The 17830-nt window shown below is 40.9% G+C and overlaps 1 long non-coding RNA gene across 1 annotated transcript; it reads right to left on the reverse strand.

Moving 5' to 3' along the window:
* Nucleotides 1–11031: 11031 nt before the first annotated feature.
* LOC121899486 lies at nucleotides 11032–17545 on the reverse strand. Its single transcript, XR_006096727.1, has 2 exons — nucleotides 17459–17545; nucleotides 11032–13501 (listed from the first exon to the last, which is right to left on the reverse strand). It is a non-coding gene; the product is annotated as an uncharacterized LOC121899486 (long non-coding RNA).
* Between the last annotated feature and the right edge of the window lie 285 nt (nucleotides 17546–17830).

A 17830-nucleotide genomic window follows, 5' to 3' on the forward strand; every position in this document is an offset into this window, starting at 1 on the left:
CATTCAAATTTCTATTCTTCTGTAAAAATGTAAGAGTAAAAGTTCATGAGGGACTATGGATGAAAGAGAGGACGTCCAGCAACTCTCAGGTTCTGGTAAGAGCTGCTATGACTTTTCAAGAATAATAGAAATAAACAAATAAAAGACGAATACTTCAAAAATGTTTTTAAAAATGGTGGGTGTTTGATTAACAGTAATTAGAGTTGGGGTGCTGTGGTGCTGTGGTAGCCTAATGCTTAAAGTGTAACACATACCAACTGGAACACGCTCAGTTCATTTCCAGCTGGGGACCCTTGTTGCATGTCATTCATCTCTCTCTCTCTCCCCTTTTCTCCTGTCTCTATCTCAACACTGACAACCATCACATGAATGCGAAGAGGCCGAAAAAAGTCATTAGTGTCTAAATTACACCTTTTAGCCTTTGTTGTAGTCCTGAGATTGTGCCGCTGTTACATGCTATTACATCAGTTTCTCCCCTTTCAGAGGAGACTCTCCACTTTCATAGAGAAAGATAAAAAAAAAAGAGCTCCAGTCAATGCATGTTCCCTTCTTTTCCTTTCAGGCAATGAATAGAATTTACTTATTCATCTGTTTATCCGTTCAGAGCCGACACATGAATACATTCATCAAAGCCAGCCTAATCCTGTGTTTTGCTCACATGTGTTTTTGTAAGCGCGAGTGATGTTGCATTGGTAAACATCATTATCCCAGGACGAGGTGTAAAATGACAGCAAGAAAGAGAGAGAGAGAGATGAGGGAGCTGCTTAGGGGAGATATCATTTGTGTCAGTCGAAGTGAACACCTATCGATTTACATCCAGCACTCCTCTGCGTCGCCACAATGAGACCTCATGCATAATTCATGCAGGACCTATGAAAGAGCCATAAATACAGTCACTCCGCTCGTCAGCACAGCACACTCTCAGCACTTATGGTCACCCAACACGGCTAGTTAGCAGAGGAAGTGGGAAACGCGGGGATGAAGAGGAAGAGCAGATGCACTTGAAGCAAGAATTAGAATGATATAATGTTCCGGCTCAGTCTCCATTAGGTTGTATACATTCACATTCAGTGCAGATGTGTGATCATGCGCCATAAGCAAGTGTGATCTGCACTTTAATGACGCTAGAGCTGCAGAGGGGGTCCTTCATGGCTCCTGGAGAAGGCTTTTGTTTGGAGTTATACCCCAGAGTGGCGGAGGCCTTCTTCAGCCCAGCCGCCCCTGCTTTGACGACCCTGAGGATTTACATCCCACTCCTCGCCGTAAAACAGCCACTTGCCTTTCATTCCTTCCACCCCGCCTTTACGATCTGGAGTGGAAAGGGTGCCTGAGTTATGTGCTTTGTTTGGGACAGAAGAAAAATAAAAATGCTATACAGCCGCGCCATGTCAGAGATGTCAAGGCGGATTGTCTGCCTCGCATGTGTGGTGAATTTAGAGGGGGCTGACCGGGGAAGAGGTACACAAGTGTGTGTGAGCACATGTGTGTTTGCTACACGTGTGCGGTTTTCATCAAACCGTCATTACGTCCAATTAAACCTCTGAATAAATCAAGCAAATGCGAGGCATACGCACAAATCAAATATCTGTGCTGAAAATGATCAACAACTTCATTGGAGGGGGAAATGCAGGAGATGGAGTTACTGAAACTGAAGTGAGGCTTTGCTTGTGCAAACTTGCAAAAACAGCAAAGTTTGAAACGAGGACTCCCTTTCCAACACAATACACACTCTGTTTGCCTCTGTAGTGGTGGAACGGGTGCTGTCTAATGACTTGAAATACACACCATTCCATTTGTCAAAAGAGCAAGTTGCCCTTATACGCTCCACTAAATCTCCACACTACTGAGGTCATCACCTCACAACGGCCATCCCTCTCTCGTCATCTATCTCCTCAAGCTTTGTGACTCCCACCCCCCTGAAGCGAACCTTCTCACGCAAACACACACACACACACACACACACACAAAGTAGAACAAACCTTCATTTCAGCCTGGCTCCTCTCCACCGTAAAGCACCAAACGATTGCTCCGTCCTTGAACGCAAAAGTATTAGAGAGACAGACGAGGCGTAGGAGGAGAAGGAGGAGGAGGAGGAAGAGGAGGAGGAGGAGGAGGACAGAGCAGGAGAAGGAAAACAAGGTAGAAGAAAGGGCTTTTTCATAATGACAGTCAGCTTAATGAAAAAGCAGTTAGGGCTCATATATCTGCTGGCCCCAAGGTTCAGCCCTCTCCTCTCCCTTCCTATTGGAGCCGCTGGGTCCAGGCAAGCTGCTGTACTGTGCTGGGTCACGCTGGGCACAGGAGCGATGGGTTTGGCTGAGGAGAGCCAAGCCAGGCTGTTGAGGGCCAACCAGGGCCGGGGAGGGTCAGCTTGGGTTAATGAGACCTGAGCCAGGCTGAGTGAGGGGTTGGGGAGAGTGCTGTTGGCCTTGAGTGCGGTGCATTCGGGCACATCAATCCACACCGGCAGACAGGAAGGACGGGACATCAGTCACTGGAGCTGCAAACCGCAGAATGCAGCTTTAACACAGCGCATTCATGCACACTCACACAAATACTCCCTCTCCCTCTTTCCCTCTCTTCATCTGCAGCTTCAGATCTCTGCCAACTCTACTCCCCCTAACACTCAGCTCTTCCAGTAACTGATGCACTGCAGAGTAAAACACATAATGGCTAATTAGCAGCTAACAAATACATCAAGGAACTTAGCAGCGGTAGACGACACATACAGGTTGTAACCCTTTTCTTTAAACACTACTGGCTGATCTAACAGTCTGACACGTAGGGCTTTTTTCTTGCTACCCGGTGAATGATGTAGCCTGTAATGCTCAACAGCACATGAACATTTTGGCGTGCATGTGATGAGCTGCGGATGAACTGGGCCAAGGGTATCTGCTACAGTCAGATGAAAAGCCATCCAGTACACAAGGGAGTCTCTATCCACAGAAGAGCAAACTAATTTCTAGGCCAAGAAAGTTATCGATGTGTGCAACTGAAAGAGACTCAGAGAGGGTTAGCATGTGAGCAGGTAGACATAATAGAGTTAAGATTATGAGACATGTACAGGGGTTTAAATCAATAAAGGGTGAGTTTGTGTGATGGTGGAGAGGTCTTGTTATGTGTGGTTTGAGGGGTAATTAGCTCATGCAACAGCCAGTCAAAACAAATAATGTAGTATATCTGAATCTACGAGACTTGTCTTTGGCCTTCAAACTCCAAGGCCTGAATCTATTACACCAATGCAAAATATCTCAAATGTATCCCGACCCACAAAAAACAAGGTTGCGCTAAACCAGCTGGCCAGGAAACTTCGAAGCATCCTTTGATCATCAAGGTAAATAAAAAAAGCTAAGGCCAAGAGGAAGGAGGAAAAGTAGTTTGTGTTTTGTTTTATTTGCCGTAACCTTGGATGTTTCTCTATCAAAAGCATACCATTTACAGGCAGCAGACTACCTCCTTCTATTTCTCATCATCTCTCATCCCTATTCTTTAACCCTTAAAGGGTCAGTTCACCCAAATAACAAAATCACATTACATTACATTTTCTCACTTATCTCAGGTTTTAAGATATCCATGTGTCTCTACTGCAATGCAGTGGAGGTGAATGCAGCTTCATTTTTGCGGCTTACAGAATTAAAAAAAATGAAATGAAATATGATGTAATCTTACATTTAAGAATTCAGCAGCAACATCACTTTAACCCTTAGTGTGCCTGTTAGAGATCTGCTATCTGATTCAAACCTGAAAGGTCCCGACAAAGCATCAGGTCAAAACTGATATATGTTTACGTTCACGTGACAAAACCCTCTAGTGACCAAAGGAACTGTGACTCCTATTGTCAGGGAGCATAGGAGGAAGTAATGGGATGTTGTCTAGCCAGCAAGTCAGGGTGGTTGGATGGTTGACCACCTTATCCAAGCTGGGGGGTTTTTTCAACCCAAACCACAATCCTGTTTTTGTGTCTAAACCAAACCAAACCTTAAACGTAACCTTGTTTGACCACCGGTAGCATTGCCATAGAGCAATGTTATAATGAATGGGTGCCTGTTTAATTTGTTTGTATTGTGCCTCCTGCTGCTGCTTTTACACAATTCCACTGATGAATGGTTGGCAGCGGTAGCACGCTACAAGAAACAGCAATGTGCTAACAAAGTCAATGAAGGAGAAGATTGCCAAACTAGCAAATACGGATGTAAACAATGCAGGATTTAGAATGTGTAAAAAAATCACTTCTTCAGCTGTTTCATGGGGAAGGAAAAGCATTCATCAGGCTTTTGTCAGGTCTCAAGGATACACAAATGCGTTTTGGTATTTAACACTGAATGTAACATAACTTTGTTCAGAAAAATATTCAGCAGGGCACCTTTAATTACAGTGGTGTCAGATCAGATTTATTTTTGCAACAGTGATTGGAAGGCAGTGACAAATTATGCTGTCCTGCTGATAGGGTCGTTAGATCAGAAAATGCTTATAGGTGTTGTTCTGGAGGGCAATTACAATCAACAAAATTTGTCGTTTAATTTGGAAGACTTGTACCTGTCAGGTTCAGCCAGGTCAGGGTCTAAATGACGGGCCAGGTTTGGGTTGTAGGCCTGTGCAGAATTCTAGTTCTTCTTAATCTGGAAAACCCACAGAATGCTTTGCTATTTAACAGTAGAAAGTAGCCAGGAAAATTAAACCAAACCTGTCTGCATGGCTAGATACTGCTACATGTAAGATTTGTTTTTGTTGAACTTGAGTTAAACAACCCTTTAAATTTTTACTACTTTTGGTTCTTCTCTCTCTGCTCTGTGACTTTACTTCTATTTATGCACCAAGAATGTCGGCAATGAGTTTTCCATGCAGACTCCTGCATAGCAACCCATTTAATAAACACTGAATTTCAGTCCGGGCCTTTGCCCTAAACGCGAGTTATGAAAATGTAGGAGTGTAATAATATGTAAGTGCACAATAATAAACATTGAGTACATGTGTGGGTTTATGCTCTGTTACTGACCCCGAAACCTGAATGTGTGATAAGATGTAATGAATTTCTCTGGCCTGACATAAAACATAGCATTGACTCAGTGTTTACTCTGCAGTGGAATGCCAGATACATGGAGCCGCTCTCTCCCCAAGGCTGCGCTGCTGCTTATATCGGATGACCGCCATCTCACACCAACACACACACACACATACCAATAAGAGCTTTTAAATTCATCACATTTTATTTATAATCTTTACAAGGCTGTTAAACTGAGGACAAGGTGTCTTGGGCGTGTGTGTGTGTGTATGTGTATGGGTATATTTTTGCACTGTATATACAGTTTATAACTGCGACTTTGCTCCCGTTACTGAAAATATTTTCCTCAATCTTTATTTTTTGTCTTTTGGTATGCTATTGTCTCTAAATCAATTCGCCTGTGAGTCGACCTTCAGAACTAACTGTATGTACTTTTTTTCTGCTGCCAGGATTGATAACTGGATTATAGGCTCAATAATAAGTACACAATGGCCTTCTTTGATAAGAGGAGTGCAGTCAGAGTGGGAGGCTGAGAGGGGAAACTGTGCCTCATAGAAACCACTGTGGATTACTAAATAAAAGAGCCATAAAACACAGCCCTTTGGCTCTGGTGGAGGAAAGCTTATGCTAACACACAGCGGTAATGATTTTAATATCTGCGTTTAGAGCAAAGGACCACATGCCGTAAATTTCAAATGCACCTAGCACTGTGAGATACACCCCTCCATTGCTCTGTGACTTCAGTCTGTGACTCAGTCTGCCCCGCTCGCCATCTCCGCCTTCCATCACCTCCCTTCTGGGTCCTTTTCTTCACTTTTTGAGGGAGAAATGTGTAGAATCAGCTCCTGTGTTTCTCTTTATTTACACAGGAGCAGATAATCTTTTTATTATTTTTTCTACTCTTTGGAGGGAAATAGGGATTTCTTCATAGCTATGCAGTCAGGAAAATCTGACCTTTCCCTCATTGGAGCAGTTTTAAAAACATCAATTGTGTAAAAACTTGAAATTAAATTTAGTTCTTCATTTTTTGTCTCCGTTGAGACTTTTTTCCCCTATTCCCCTGATCAGGAACAGGCCTGGGAAAATGAATCTATTTAATTCTTGAACACACAAGAAGAACAAATCTTATCTATCTATATCTTTCAAATCATGGGTCCACTTTGGAGGCCCGTTGAGGCATCTGGCAAGTCACATCAAACGCACTTCAAGTGGTCCAAATGTTTTGTTTCAAGCCGTATTCTATTAGCCTACAATTTTGCCAGAATATGATAAGAACTGAAATCATAGATGTAGGAACAGTGCCTCTGCACTCTGCCCTTGTATCTTCTGTCTCTGCATCTGTTCACTGTTAGTTAGATAATGATTTCAGTACACTCCCCTCTGCTTTACAGGCGGGGGTGTACTGGGAAAGCTATTCAGCCCTGGACTTGGGATTGGACTGGGACTTTTGATGCCGACACTGGCACTCATCAGAATTCCCCCTGTCATCAAAGGGGTGCGCATCTCCAAAATCGCCTTTATATGTCAAGACGTAATTGTCAGCCAAAGCTGCTGCTTCCAAAACATTAGTAACTATATGCTCATTCAAATATGTAGCAATGTGCAAGGGGGTGGAATTCTTAAATTGTTACACAATGATCAGATCACAAAGACCTTTAAGAGAGGTCACTTCTGAAGCAGAACACCAATGATTGAAAGGAGACAAGTTCTGAGCAAATTTAACAGCACTTTGCTTATCTCCCTGTTCTCAGGACCGAAAGCCCTGACGGTATGCTTCAGGGACCACGCTCTCATGTGCACCCCGAATGACAGGCACACAGAGAGGGCTGGTACAGAGACAGACAAGGCCGGTAAAAACTTTATGGATTTTTTGACGGTCCACTGGCCAACGATGCGATGGCCCACCGGGATTTGTCCTCGTATGCCTGATGGCCAGTACACCGCTGTTCACAGGGTAATTCTTGGCCAACGTTTTGCTATCGAACTGTCTGGGAAATTTTAAGATCCCACCAGCAGGTTTAATGCAAATAAACAACACATCCACATAAATATTCAGTCTTTCAATCTATCAGTTAGCAAAATGCAGTTTTCCAGTCTCAATAAATACTGGCCACATTTTATGATTTCATACATACATCAGAACACTACAGTAAGTCATACTCAAACTCAACTTTCACAAAAGTTTTTATTTTAGATTTCATCTTTTTTTTCTTTTTTTTATATTAGTTTGTTCTGCACTGATAAAAAAAAAGGATGACCAATTCAATTCAATTAAAAATTGCACAACCATGATGTTTGCTTTAACAACTATAAGTATGTATGTGAGGGTATATTAGACATAATTCCTTTTTCAGTGAGTGGGTTTAGGGTTAGGGTCAGGGTTAGAAGTAATAGTAGTGGCCCTGAGTTAAATACATTTTTCCACTTTTTAATGTGCTCCCAAAGCTGTGTATCCTGTAATTTCTTCTACATTCTACAAATGTAAAATAAATTAAAATATTTCTAACCTCAAGCATGTCTTTTGGTCTACTAAGGTTTTCTAATTTCGTATATTCAGTGACAAACTGTCTGTCGATCAAGACAGTGAGATGTGGTTGAAAGCTCTGTCAAAAGTTAATAAGTGAACCTGAGTATTATTTCCACAGTCAGGAAAAACTTTCACACTCAACATCATTTGGGCAAAAATACTTAAATGGCAACACATGTGTCCCTTTAACTCATACAATTTGGCCATCTTGTTGCTACATTTTTACTGCTCTATCGGTCCATTGATTTATCCATCCATGTGGCCATACACACATCAATGAAAGCATACACAGTAACACACACACAGCGTGGCCGTCCTCTAGCTATATCTGTCGGTTGTGGTTTACAGTGGGAGCCAGGCACCTCATTAGTGGACAGCTGCTTCTGCTGCTGCTGCTGCTGCACCTCCTTCTACACCTTCATGTCCTCCATCTTTCCATCCTCTCCCTGTCTCAGCTGCCCTTACCCTGAACCTGTCTTGTGGGGGAAGATAGGGAAAGAGGGAGGAGAAATGAAAGACGGAGGAGAGACGAGAAAAGTCAGAAGGAGAGGAGGGGAAAGAGTCAGAACTCTGCACGGTCAGATCGTTTTGCCTATATCTGCTGGAGAGACAGAGTGTGTGTGTGTGTGGGACATTCCCTTTTTTATCTGTGTGGATGAAAGTCCATTGAAGTATGACGATAAAGTATCAGTACGGTGTGTGTGTGTGTATGTGTGTAATACTGTAATGCCCACAGAGCTAGTTAAATGAGTCAAACTGTGTCTTGTCACTGAGTTGTCATTCCTTCAGACCTGCTAATCCCTTATTGAACACACACACGCACACACACACACTCAAAAGTGACAGTAGAAGAAAGGAGAACAGACACAGAAGCCTCCAGTATTTCAAAGTTACTTGCAGAGAAAGAAAGAAATAAACATGAACTATCTGATATGAAATATTATATCAGCTAAGTATCGTGTTTTCAGCAACATCCATCTGACAAAACACTTATCAGTCCCATCTTGCAGATCTTTTTCACCGCTGGAATAAATCCAAGCTGTTCTGTGCTGTGAGACTTTAACCAAAATCCTTCCCTGAAGGGCCGGGATCAATCCCAGCTCCTCTTTCATGTCTAATCGACTTTTACAAGCCTTGTCCCTCATAGGCTGACTTTTACAACTTTTGCTCCTGATTGGCCGAATGACTGAGTGTTGCCGAGCGGCACAGGTGCAAAACATTACTCCCCTAATCAGAGTCAATTACAAACAGGTGTGTCAGCAGCGCAGGCAGGAAAGGTGACTTTCTAAAAAGGGAGCAGGAGCTTCTGAGGCTGGGGAGTTGTTACATGACTGAACACACGAGGGGGTTTCATGAAGTGAACTGAGTCATTTTAATAAGTTCTGCTTATTTCTTTTTTACAAAGCCAGCTTGGACGTACGCCAGTCCAGCTACAGCAGTAACTTCTGCTTTCATTCAAGTGTGATAAAGGCCTAATTTAAAGGACAGGTTTACATTTTTTTCAACAGTTTTAGCTTGCTGTAATAATTTCTTGTCTTTATACTGGCCCTCAAAAGATCCCTTCCTAACATGCTTACGGTGTAAGTGATGGAGGGCAAAATGTACGGTCTTTGTTCTGTGCAAAAATACATTCCAAGGTTTATCTGAAGTTAATATGAGGCTTCAGCAGGAGTTCATCAAATCAAGAGGGTGTCTTCCAAAGTTAGTCTTTTCCTTGTAAAAAACATTCTCTTTTTGTGTTTTTGCCCAGTGTTTCCGTGCTGAGCTGCAGTGGAGGGATAATAACAAAAAGATGAAATTTCCTACTAAAACAGACTTTAACTTTGGAAGATAGCCACTTTACTTGATTAACTCAGACTGGTGAAGCTTCATATTCTGTCTTTATTTCTGTCTTTTGTTTCTTTTTGGGTTGGTGACATTTGAAAAATATTAATAGACACCAGTGCTAACAAGTTAGTTACCTACTTACATGACTACCAACCTGTTGTACTAATGATGAGGGGCATTTTGCATTTGAGTAAGGTTTTGTCTTGTTTTGTCTTTTTCCAGTAACATTACTCATCTTTAGCAGTTCTTGGAAGAAAACGTAACATTTTTGAACAAATCTAAAAACCCACAGAGAATTATACCAGATGTAAAAAGCAACAACAACAACAACAAAAAAAAAAAAAAAAAAACAGAGAGCAAGGCCTTTTCCCGTAGATAAAGCAAAGTCTGCTTTCTGTTTGTCCAGGCATTCAACTCAAGTCCGCTGCTAAACTCACTTGGCAACTCTTACTGCAACATATGTGTCTGAGTTTTGCTGCATGTCTGCTGCCACACTGCTCACCTGAAAACTATGTTGTCATTTGCTGCTGCTGTACATACAGCATTTCAAAAGCCCTACAGTACCACCACCCCAGCATCCGCCTCTAGGCTCTGAGGTTACTGCTGTGCTGAGCTTGGTGTTCTCATGTGGGGGTGTGATGAGGTCAGAACCTAGAAGCCAAACACTAACACTGTACATATTCTACATTCACATAATAATCTGTTTCACATGAGTCTGCTGAATAAACTAATCTTGCGACAGAACATAGAAAGGACCACCACAGTGAGTGTACACAACAAAGACGCTAACAGCTGCATTCTTACGTTAGTGCTTAGAAGATACATAACAAAAATGACATGATGAAAACCTCACTGATATGCCTTTCTTGTTTTTTCCTAAAACCAGACTAAAAAGAACAATAATTACACATTTTTGTTAAAGACTAAAACTAAAATACATTTAAACACATGAACCTAAACTAACACTGACAGACACTGACATACAGGAGAATAGGCACTGTTACTTATAGCTCAATCACAACAGACCCTTCCATTTGAACAAATCCTGCACATTACATTAGTGTAAGCCTAACCTCTGCTGTGATGTAAAGTAGAGCCAAGAGTTTCAAACTACAAATCATCAAAAAACAAAACACATGTTGGCTGTTTGATTAAGTGAGAGTCAGGGCCCCCCAAGAATGATTCATTACATCTAAAAAATGGCTCAAAATAATACATGGATTTACAATCCGTGCAGTGAAGATATCTTCCCTGTTTTTTTGCTCAAGACAAATTTATCCTCTTTAAACAACTCTGGAAGAGCATTCTCTACAAGTATCGATGAGGAAAAGTGAAAACACCAGTCTTTATGTTGGTATAATAGACAAAAAAGCATCTCTCATTCTTCACTTCTTCTCTTTTTCCATAGGGTGAAGTCTCATTGGCTGTTGCTGGTTACTGTCAAGATTTAAGTCAGTGAACAGCTCACTGCACAGAGACGTCAGGAATTGTACAAATCAATTACATTTCTTTTTTTTTTTTACATCAGTGCTTTCAAATGTCTAATGCAACTGTTCCAAACTAGCACTAGCTCTGTTTAATCTAGAAAATGAGCTGTGGTGGCCAAATTGCCAATAAGATGTATAGTGTGTTTCTCTTGGCAACCCCAGCATGGAAATTAGTCATTTACTGCCGATGAAAGGAAAAACTGTTTATTTTGCATTCAGAAAAGACAAACACGACATGAAATCCAGATGTAACTACACTCAAGATGGGTAACGTCTCATCAATAAAATCAGGCGTCAAAGAGGACATTAGCGCATTTGGTGTCATGGAAATGGAAATAAGCTTTATTGTGTGGATCCAGCCAGGTGACAGACATCTTACTAAGTATAACTAACATCTTAGTCAGTAACGGATTGTTGGGATAATGCCACAATCAAGACAAGGTGTTTACTGGCGCTTTTACAGCATGTAAATATTAGGAGAGAAAAAGACATAAACAGCAATCTAGTTTTTGGCAACGGAAGTAAAAAATCCAGTTTGACTATGTTGGAGGCAGATTTGAATGTCAAGTGAAGTGTTACTCAGCCTAACAAGACATTGTCCAGGCACAGTACAAGACATATGTTCATAACAGATAGAGAGGCCAATTCTCAAGAAGAAACCTCAAGTGTTCTGAATCAGGAGCAAGAGTTCAGTCAATACAGACATACAGTATGAAAGTAGCATATTACAGTTTAATATCTACAATACAGAGAAAGAACAATGCAGTTTAATGTAGTCCCTATAGTAAATAGTGTTTTCTTACTGTCTAGTCGTTATAATCCAGAGGTTCATCATCACCCTTCCTGGGATTCACCTTTCAGGCTACATGCAGGACTCTGATTGGTGGAGAGGAACAATTGTAGATGCTACCTAGGCCTGAAAAAACTTTGTCAACCTCCTTTTCATGTTTTTCTGGAACATTGTTTACAGTTGACCACATGTAATTATAATATGATCAATAGATGGACAATTGGCAGTAGGGGACATTGTTCTTAAGTGTGCTTCCCAAAATCTCAAACCTCTCCTACCACTCCTCTATCAATGAAACAAAAAATAATTTTGCTTAAGGTTAGTGCATTAAAACAATTTTTTCTTTCTTTTTTTTGGACTAACATTATTATGTAAAACACAGCGATCATTTTTATGAAAAGCATAACATCCTATTTCATATGTTATTGGTTAGCGTAGCATCTTTCAGGATTTTTTTTGTTTCTTTTGCAAACCCATGACAATTTCTGAAAAACAAACCTACGCCCTCTTCTATAAGTCAGACTGGGTCTGTAAAATCTTGACTTGTGAGTCACGCTGATTCTTAAGAAACTCAAACTTGACCATTACTTAATTAGTTAGGTACAATACTATAATTTATTATGTAGCAGATGTTAAATAGTTTTTCTGCTCCACTCCATCAGTACAGCTTGTGTGGAATCAAACAAGCAACAGAGTGACTCATTCGCTGACTAAGGCCTGCGGCTGTGTGAAGCATAAGCGGTTTTACAAGATTGATTAATTCTAATTCCTTCACCCTGATCCGACTGGCTTTTAACTCAGTTTTAAAGCAGATTTTTACAATAGTGAATGATGTGAAGATGAAAGCTACAGAGGAGTGACTGTGTGTGTGTGTTTATGCTCCTGTTTGTAAGGCCAGAGGAGGACAGAATACTTTTCACAAAGACCATGCCAGAAACTTGTATAAACAGAGCACTGGCCACAATGACTCCCCTGCCAAACTCTGGGCTTCTCATCAACCTCAACTAACCACACACAAACAAAAGTGCGTAAACACACAAACAAGCACACAGGGATAGGGAGACAAAGTGAGAAAGCAATGAAAAGATGCACATAAACGCATAAAAAGTATAGGCAGACTAAAAAAAATACACAATATAGGAAATACGCAAAATAAAAACACACACACACGCTAACAAACTGACCTTGCGGCTCACATCCCATTACACTACAACAATGTGAGATTTAGCAGAAGCCGAGCAAATCACTGTCAGAGTGGATCCAAACTAAATATGAAACCACATCTGCCTCTGACCTTCTGAGCCATCTGAAAAAGCACAAATACATTGAGATCCAAATGTCAAAATGATCCAATCTATTCTCCATTTTGCACATATTGATTTAGACAAAATGGACCACAAACACCACAGCACTAACAGGAGAGAGCAAGTCGTAGAGAGATGTGTGTTCTGAGTGAGAGGTGGAGAGGTGGAGGGATTTCCCACATGTGAGTGGTGAAATATGAGGATACGGTGAAGGAGGTAGAGAAAGGGAGGATGAGGGAGGGAGTTGTTTGGGAGCTGATATCCATCCAGCAAGTTCCTTGGACAGGAGAGGAACAGGGAGTTGGAGGCTGGCCTTCCTCCACCTTGAAATCTATCCAACTGCATCTTGGCTTGGAGTTCAGAGTGAAAAGTAAGGTTGGAAGCCCAAAGGCCAGGACTCGGGCCTGAAGGTTTCCTGAGTACACATGGCCAATGTCGGGTGTGTCCCTTTGGGCCTAACAGCTGGGAACAGTGGGGGTTTTCTGGAGGTGGAGGTGGAGGTGAAGTGACGAAAGTTCGAAGAAGGCCCGTGTCCCACGCTGTTGCCTTTCAGTGCCAGGGATTCTGTAGAGGGAGAACAGTTGGCAAGTGTGTGTGTATATATAAGGTATGTGACACTTGTATTTGGATGCTTTCATATCAATTTTTTAAGGTTCTATATACTGTATATATAGTAGAAAAATGACAACTTTTAGAACTTATTTTCATAGTTTTAGCCATCATTCCAATAGTTGGGAAAACTAATTGCTGAGATCATGAAGTAAACAATCCAACACACTAGCTGTAGATGATCTGAACCACTTTAGAGGTCAGCGGGCAGTAAACATGCTAGCAAAATATCTTGCCAGTGGTAGTGATAGCTTTGCCAACATGACCTCTGCCTTGTAGGTCGTAGTGGTCCATCAAGATTCTCCCTTCGTTTGCATCGATTTTCTCTTCCAAATAAGTTTGACTAACACAGGGCAATGATAAAAACCTCAGTCTCACTGCCTGAAGGCTCGGGTCTTTTACCCAGTGTTGGACTTTTTTTTTTTTAACACAATCACCTCATTCCCAGATCTCAGCAATTAACTATCACTTTGTAACACTGTGATCACCAAAACTACATAAATAAGTTTTGTTAAACCAGAATTATACTTTAAGACATCAGTTTCCACTTTTAGTTTTAGTGTTTGGCTATATGTGTTAATTCCATAATGTTGTGAAACTTTTTTGGGGGACTGATGTTTAACTTGGCCACCTCCCACATATCACTATTTGTCAAAAGCCTACAGGGTTGTGATGTTAAATGGAAAACTATCCAGCGCTCTTCTCTTCCCCTTTTCTCTTCCTTTCCTTGGCAAGCACTGCTCTCTCTCTGTCTGTCTGTCTCCCCGTCTTTTTCTCTCACTTTGAGCAGTCACAGGCTGCTCTCAGAGGAAGTGACGCAGTCCATCTGGGGTGGTCGTTAACATGCTCCATGGAGAGCAAGCGTTTGGCAAGGGACACATGAAAACATCTTACGCAGCGTTTGGCAGGGGACACATGAAAACATCTTACGCACTGAATCCACAGCAGAACCCAGGGGTGCGTTATAATGGGGAAAATCATTTTGGGGGAAAACGTCTGGAAAGACAACAAAGCTGTGGGAAATGTATCTGAGACAACTGCGAGACCACTTTATTTTCTTCTGGTTAGTTTCAGGAAGCTGGGTTGGAATTGTTCAGGGGGAAAATAAAATCATTCAAGTATCATTTCTTGAATGTCTTTCCTTTGTCTGTGAAAATAAGTGGCTTAGATGTTTACTTGTCTGTCATTCTGTCTCTCTCTGCCATTCCCCTTGATCTACTTAAATTCTGCAACAGATGCACTCAGCATTACTTTTTGGTACAGTAGCACTACGTCAATGGCCTGCACTAAGACACCTAAGAACTTTTAACACTGTCCCATGGTACCATTCAAGATCAAATGACATAATGATGAGCGTTTTACACTGACAATTACAAAGGCACACATGTCATTCAGCTGACTAAATCTAGTCAGACGCTCCAGGAAAGGTAATATACAATGAGGTCATACAAGCTAAAGTTCCTTTAACTCATATGCAGATTTATGCTTATTAAATGGGGGTTCGCCTACATAATGAGCTCAGCGGTGTGTCACACTTGGTGCCAGTATCTGCCATCATAAATCTAGTCTCAACTGCAAACCACAGTGCCACATCTCTTTCAAGAAGAGTGATGTAATGCTGGTGCTTTCAACCCCACCCTGCATATTAAAATACAAAAACTCATACATACATTAACAGTAAATAAGAATGCAGTTTTAAAGGAACAGTGTGACATTTTTGGAAATATGGACATGTGCTTTCTTGTTGAGCATTAGATGAGACAACTGACACCACTCTAATGTGTACATAGTAAATATGTAGCTTCAGCCAGTCTGTTAGCTTAGCTCAGCCTGGGACTACAACTGCCTCAGCCAATCAAAGTTTGTGATGTCATCACAGAGAGCCTCGCTGCCCATATGCCTACAAAAATAAAGGAGGATAAAATGGCTGTGCAAAGAGGCGCAAATTACAAGGTGCTATGTCCAACATGAAAGTTTGAAAAATGAACTTATTAGTTTACACTAGTCTGCTATTACAGCTTTATTATTATTATGATATTAAAACGCATATTTTCTTTTAGATTAGCATTTTTCCACCATGGAAGTAAGGTAATGTTACCTTAACAATTTTTGCCCAAAAATAGTGATTGACAAAGCAATACTATGGGCAATTTCTGATGTTAAACAGTAACCTAGGAGTTGTCTGAGCATATTGGATAGATTTTTGACCCTAGCTCTCATTGTTGCTTGTTGCCTGCAGCACTGACCATAACACTTCTGAATGTATCACTACCCTAAGCCCCACCAACATCAATAATGGAGGGAAGTTTATGCTTTGTTAGCTAAAGCTAGATATTTTGCTAGTGCCCTTTAAATATGAAAATAAATCAAATGTCTTTTTGAGTCAAATACTATTAATATTTTCAGTACACTTTAAAAGTTTAGTTAGCATTGGCTTTGTGGCTTGCTAACTTGCTCATGTTTGCAAGTTTTAGCTTTTTTAGCTGGGCATACTATAAAAACATCAACATCTCAATATTACTTTCAGATTGTTTCAATTTGAGCCAGAAAGATAGCAATGCTCATCAGTTTTGGCTGGTAGCAACCTGGCTAACTGTTAGCTCACCTTTGCAAGCTAATGTTAGCTTACTTTCATGTGGGCAAAATGCTAATCTAAAAAGCAAATATGCATTTTAATATCCTAATAATGATAAAGCTGTAGTAGAGGTCTTGTGTAAACTAATAAGTACATTTGAAAACTTTCATGTTGGTCTCACCTTGTAATTTGCACCTCTTTGCACAGGCATTTTTTTGATTAGCCAAGGAAGTTGTCCCAGGGCTATATCATACAAAATGGTCTCAGGACAACAACTACTTGGCAAAATCAGGACTTGTGTTATGTGCTGGACTATTTCTTGGCCAGAAGCAGTAACTTTTTATGTTGATAGCCAACTAGTCCCAGCCAAGAAATAGTCCTGGACAAAAGCCCTCATAAAACTGTGGATTGTCCTTACATGAGATACTAACTCTAACTCTTGGCAAGAAAGTGTATGAGCATATATCACTGTCAAACTAATCACAGTTTTTTTAAGTTTGTAAATCTCTGTCTATATATCATTATCTGTAAATATGTATTTTTTATATATATTTTCCCGTCTTGTCTTTTATCCTTTGACTGTCTGAAATGTGTGAAATAAATTGAGTGACATTTCCACATAGTCATTTAATCAACATGCAAGGCACTTTTTCTGAAACACTAAACACACTATATACACACATGTTGAATCTTATATCTAAAAAGATGCTTTATCCTTAAGACTTAACACCTAACACAGAGGGATAAGGGCCCTTATGTGCTTTCATGTGTGTGGTAGGTAAAAGAAGGCTAAATGATATATTAAAATGTAAAACAGGCTTGAGTATCTATTTATATGGGTTAAAGCAGCTGTAACTGCTAGCTAAGTGATTCATTAATATGACCATAGGAATGGCACTTTCTTAGCCCAGGGGAGTGCAGTAAATGTAACATAAGCAAGTGTGTGTATGCGCACCCACATCAACACATACACACACAGGAGACACATTTGGAGGTGTACAAATTAACCTCAAACTATCATTAGTTACAAACAGCACATTTGCACTGTGCTAAAGAGAGGACTTGCTGATTAATTTGTTCCTTCTGTCAGAGTAAAATATATAGGTAAACACTAAAGAGTGAGGCTGTGGGCGGCAGCACTTTTAGAACAAGAAGAATCATCCTCCACACTGTGTACTCCCTGAGGAACCCGGTCGAGGCTAACGTTAATGGGCCAACTTATCAGTGTCTACTCAAGGCTAACACTACTACTGAGGGTATTAAGAGGCATGCAATAATGTTCTGTACATATGTAGTAAATACATATTCACACACACACACCACACTTAGCAACATACCAGTGACACACGTCTGGGGCAGCAGGAGCTTTGAGATTAGATAGGGGGCTGGAACATTGTTGGCACAAATCCCTGGACCAGGTGCAGGGCTAGATTAACGGACTAGTGAGGCCTCAGGGAAAACATGAGCCATCTCCTCACCCCTTGGTCTGCTCTCTGACCCCACCTACACCTGGTACTGACATGCAACCTGTATGTGGATGCATTATATGGATGATGACAACTGAACACTTCATTTATATGTACACCTGGTATTAATACACATTTTTGGTATCTCATTTCTAACCACATTGTGATTGGATCTCAGTATGTAAATTGGGGAGTCAAAACTGGCAGATGTATCAATGAACATGGTGTGTCCTAGTTCAAGAG

The sequence above is a fragment of the Thunnus maccoyii genome, chromosome 6 (genome assembly GCF_910596095.1).
Source record: "Thunnus maccoyii chromosome 6, fThuMac1.1, whole genome shotgun sequence".
NCBI lineage: Eukaryota > Metazoa > Chordata > Actinopteri > Scombriformes > Scombridae > Thunnus > Thunnus maccoyii.